The sequence below is a fragment of the Rhincodon typus genome, chromosome 35, assembly GCF_021869965.1.
Source record: "Rhincodon typus isolate 14 chromosome 35, sRhiTyp1.1, whole genome shotgun sequence".
NCBI lineage: Eukaryota > Metazoa > Chordata > Chondrichthyes > Orectolobiformes > Rhincodontidae > Rhincodon > Rhincodon typus.
In genome coordinates this window covers 13309847-13315313 of record NC_063366.1, presented here as the reverse complement: position 1 = coordinate 13315313, position 5467 = coordinate 13309847, and positions in this window count along the sequence as shown.

Genomic DNA, 5467 nt, shown 5'->3' with positions numbered 1-5467 from the left:
CATTAGGTCCCCTCTCGTCCTTCTAAACTCCAATCAGTATAGACCCAGCGACCTCATACGTTCCTCATATGTTAAGCCTTCGTTCCTGGGACCATCCCTCTCTCCCTCCCTGACCTCCCTCCTCTCCATTCTCACATCTTAGTTTTAACACTTTCAAGATTCGACTGCTTTTTGGCAGGGCCAAGTTGAGAGATTTTCAGATTCTTTGAAAAATACAACTGATTTCATCAGAGGAAATCCTTTCTCTATATCTCCTCTTATCAATTGCTTTGATCATCAAAAACACCTCCATTTGGAGATAACACTGTGGAGTTGAAGGAACACAGCAGGTCAGACAGCATCAGAGGAGCAGAAAAACTGAGTTTCGGTTGGGGACCCTTCTTCAGAAAGGGGGAAGGGGTCTCTGAAATAAATAGAGAGAGAAGGGGTGGGTCTGGGGAAGGTAGGTGGGATGGTGATAGGTGAGTGCAGATAGGCAGTGGTGGGGATTGGTCAGTGAGGTGGGAGGAGTGGATAGGTGGGAGAGAAGATGGACAGGTTGTGTCAGGTCAAGGAGGCGGGGACGAGAAGGAGGGTTGGACATGAGATGAGGCTGAGGGTGGCGAGATTTTGAAACTGGTAAAATCCACATTGAGACCATTGGGTTGTAGGCTCCCGAGGGGGAATATGAGGTGCTGCTCCTCCATTTTCCGGGTGTCATCATTGTGTTATCTCTGACTCCAACATCAGCAGTTCTTACTGTCTCCATTAGGAGATCACCTTTTACTTTTTTTCCCCAGAATTCAAGGGCACCTACTTAAAGCAACATGTCATAGAGACAGCACAGAAATAGACCCTTCGGTCCAACTAGTCCACGTCAACCATGTTCCCACCTGCCTGCTTTTAGCCCATATCCCTCCAAAACTTTCCTATTTATTTTATTTTCATGTAATTATCCAAACATCTTTTAAACATTGTAACTGTACCTGCATCCAACATTTCCTCTGGCACCTCATTCCACATGCGAACCACTCTCTGCCCCTAATGTCCATTTTGAATCTTTCTCCTCTCAACTTAAAAATATGCCCCCTAGTTTTGAACTCACCCACTTTAGGGAAGGCCTTTGGTATTCACTTTATCTGTACCCCCTCATGATTTTATGAACCTCTATAAGATCACCCCTCAACTTCCTATGCTCCAGTAATGCCTATCCAGTCTATTTTGATAACTCAACCCTCTGTTCCCAACAACTTCCTGGAAAATCTATTCTGAACCCTCTCCAGTTTAATCACGTCCTTCCTGTAACAGGGTGACCAGAATTGTACACAGTACTCAAGAAGAGGCCTCACCAATCTCCTTGTAACCTCAACATGACGTCCCATACTCCTATACTGAAAGGTCTGGGCAATGAAGGCAAGTGTGCGAAATGCCTTCTTAATCTCCCACTCCCCAGCCCATTGACCCAATCAATTGCGATGTCTTTGTAATCTTAGATAACCTTCCCCACGATACCACCAGTTTTGGTGTCATCCACAAACTTACTAACCATGCCTCCAATATTCTCATCCAAATCATTTATATAAATTACAAACAAAGGTGGATCATTCCCTGTGGAACACCGCTGGTCACAGGCCTCCAGTCTGAAAAACAACCCTCCACCACCCTCCTACCGTAAAACCAATTTTGTCCTTGGTATTTTAGTGAACTCTTTTAGCCCAAGTATGGTTGTGTGAATCGAACCATATGCAGGAGAAGGGAATGGAAAGAGAAGCAGCTGAGGCAAAATGAGATGGGTTGGTACGCAACAGAAAATACTGTCTGGCATTAGCATCCACTTTAATGAAATCTAATTTTACGTTCATGTATTTTGGAGTTCAGACCATGTTTCGAGGATAGAAACTTTTAAAAACAAAGTTGTTCGCAAAGTGGTCACTAGAAATCAGGAACTCCCTCCTACACTGAACACTGAGGAGGTGGAGGGTGGGGGCAGGGCAGGGTCCGTGAGCTACAGGTCAAATGATAATTTGATAAGTGTGTCCCAAGATAAAGATCAAAGCTGTATAAGAGGGTCTGGGCTACAGACTAAACAACATTTCATTAAACACTAAAACAGATTTGAGAGTTTGAAATGGGCTCCAGCTCCCCTAGGTTCGCGAACATTTCTCACTGTGTTCTGAGATCTTGCCTGTTTGTAATATTTCAACACCGCCCCCCCTTCCCCCATGCAGTCTTTACGTCTAAGTGTGATTCAGTTCATCTCTACAATCGCTTGCATCCATATCTCTGCTTCCGCCCAAATGCATGTCTCCCAGTCTTTCAATTTCTCATAAAAACCGAAAGCACAGCGGCTGCTGTAAATCAGGAACAAAAACAGAAGTTGCTGGAAAAGCTCAGCAGGTCTGGCAGTAACTGTGAAGAAAAAATTAACGTCTCAGGTCCAGTGACCCTCACTCATGACACTCCAGTTCCGGACCTGAAACGTTAATTATGATTCTTTTTCTTCAGTTTCTCTTGTTATACTTCTATCTGTCTCTACCTATGGGTTGATTGTCTGGTGAATTTGGTGAATTCTCGATTTACGTTTATATAGAATCAACTCAGAACTGCGCACAGTGCCTGACAGCTGGTTAACCACTTTCCCAGAAGTAGCGTCACTTTTGTAAGGTTGAGCAGAAATACACTCATAGAGTGTGTGGGTTGAACGTAGAGCTCTATGTTTGGAAGTTACCCTGAGTAATGCCAATAAGGTGGGGTTTCTACACCACATTTCCATCTCTTGTGTGTAATTTTCTGTGCAGCCCTCTTCCTCTGCTTCTCTGTCTGCGTGCCTGATTCTCTCATCTCTCTGTGTCTGTCAGTATGCGTGTGTTTCTCACTCTGTGTCTCTGTATGTATGGTCCCTCTCTCTTCCTTTCGCACTGTCTGTCCCTGTCTCCCTAACAGTATCTCCCACTCTCTACATTTCTGTGCATGTCTCTCTCTCACTATCTCTGCCTGTCTCTCTGTCTCTGTATCATTATCTCTGTCTCTTTTACTATCACTCACTGTCTGTGTCTGTCTGTTTCTTTTTATCTGTCTCTCGCTTTCTCTGTCTCTGTATATCTATCTCCCTCTGTATCTCTGGCTGTCTGTCTCTTTCATGATTTCAGTCTTTCCTTCTCTTGATTTTGTCTCTGTCTCACTCACTATCTTTCTGTCTCTTTCTCTGTCTTTTGGTATCTCTTGTCTCTGTCTGTCTGTGTCTGTCTCTCCTTGTATTTCTGTCTGTCTGTATTTCTCTGTGTATCTGTCAGTCTCTCCACCTCTGCCTCTGTCTCTCCATTGGGCCTGTCTCCTTCTGTCTATCAGAGATAGTAGGAACTGCAGATGCTGGAGAATCCGAGACAACAAGGTGCAGGGCTGGATGAACACAGCAGGCCAAGCAGCATCATAGGAGCAGAGAGGCTGACGTTTCGGTCTCCTTCTGTCTATCGCTGTGTCTGTATCTCTCTATCTCTACGTGTTTGTGTCTGTGTCTCTCTCTGCAATTCGCTGTGTGTGTGTAAGTATGTGTGTGTGTATGTACGTGTGTATTTCTCTCTGCTCTACTGCTTGTGGCAAAGCTTTCACTCATGCTGCTTGTCCCCACATTTTTTTAACAGCTTTTTCTTTAACTTCTTCCACTCCTTTCCTTGTTCAACAGCCTCTGACTGTTGTCAATCAGTGGAACTCTCCCGTCTGATGTAACCAGGTTTCTTTCTTCCTTAAGACTCCCCCACCATTTCTAACAAACTCTGGAAATATCTCCTCATGTGGCCCAGTATCACAGTGCTGCTGTAAAGTGCTTTGGGAGGTTTTTAAATAATGTTAAAGACACTAGATAAACACAATTTGTTTAGAAGGCCAGCAGAGTGTCACGTTTGAAATGAATGTTGGCAGCCTCTGTGGATTTATTATTCTGTGCATTGCATAACATGGGTGACAAACAATACTTGAAATTCTGAGCCTAGTTGTCAAGGAAAGACTGTACAATAAACAGAATCCTAATGGTTTGAATGTCTTTATTTAATAAACTTGATTTTGCAGCTGACATCTATCACTGGGATGATCATGATGTTGTGAATGTATTTACTGTTGAATAAATGCAATAGCAATTTTTTTGAACAGGGTGCCTCACCTTTAGAACAGAATAGGATCAAATCCCTACAATGTGGAAGCAGGTCATTGGGCCCATCAGGTCCACACTGATTCTCCAAAGAGCATCCCACTCAGACCCAGCCCCCTATCCTATATCTGTAACCCTGCATTCCCCATGGCCAATCCACCCAACCTGCATGTCTTTGGACTGTGGGAGGAAACCCACACAGACACGGGGAGAACGTGCAAACGCCACACAGACGGTCGCCTGAGGGTGGAATTGAACCCGGATCCCTGGCGCTGTGAGGCAGCAGTGCTAACCACTGAGCCACCGTGCTGCCCCTTTGTGAGCAAAAAAGGTGGCTAGTGAGATAACTGATACATTGGTTTCCATTTCCATTTTCAATTTTCTAAAACTCTCGTGATTCAGGAATTGTCCAGTTAGACTGGAAGATAGTGAATAGAGTCATAGAGTTGTTCAGCACGGAAACAGACCCTCCAGTCCAACTTGTCCATGCTGACCAGACATCCTAAATTAATCCAATTTCATTTGCTAGCATTTGGCCTATACCCCTCTAAACCCTTCCTATTTATGTACCCATCCTGATGCCTTTTAAAAGTTGTAATTGTACCCGCCTCCACCACTTCCTCTGGCATGTAATTCAATTTTTCATAAAGGGAGGAAGGCAGAAAGCAGAAGACTACAGGCCAGTTTGCTTAACATCTATCAGATGGAAAGTGTTAGAAGCTATTATTAAAGAAGTCACAGTGGGACAGTTTGGTAAGGTCAAGTTAGTTAGGCAAATTGAACATGGCTTTATCAAAGAGAAATCAGGATTGACCAATCTACTGGAGTTCTTTGTGGAAGAAACACTTGCTGTGGATAAGGGAGACCCAGTGAATATACCGTACTTTGATTTTGAAAAGGCATTTGAAGTAAGGTGCCACCTTAGTAGGGGGTAGCATATTGGCATGGATAGAAGATTAGCTGGCTGGCAGGAAACAGAGAGTGGCTGCAAATGGACCTTTTTCAGGTTGGCAAGATGAAATGAGTGGTGTGCCACAGGGATCAATACTGGGACCTCAATCATTGGATGAAGGGTCAGAAGGTATGGCTACCATAACTGCTGATGACACAAAAGGAAAGAAAATTATGAAAAAGACATCAAAAGGTTACAAACAGATACTGATCAGTTAAATGAATGAATGTGGCAAATGAAATACAATGCGAGAAAATGTAAAGCTGTCCATTTAACAGAAAGAATAAAAAAGGACTATAATGCCAAAATGTTGGGATATTGCAGACCTCTAGATACAGAAGGAAACCTGGTGGATGAACTGCAGAAGCTTAGTATGCAGCGACAGCAAGTAA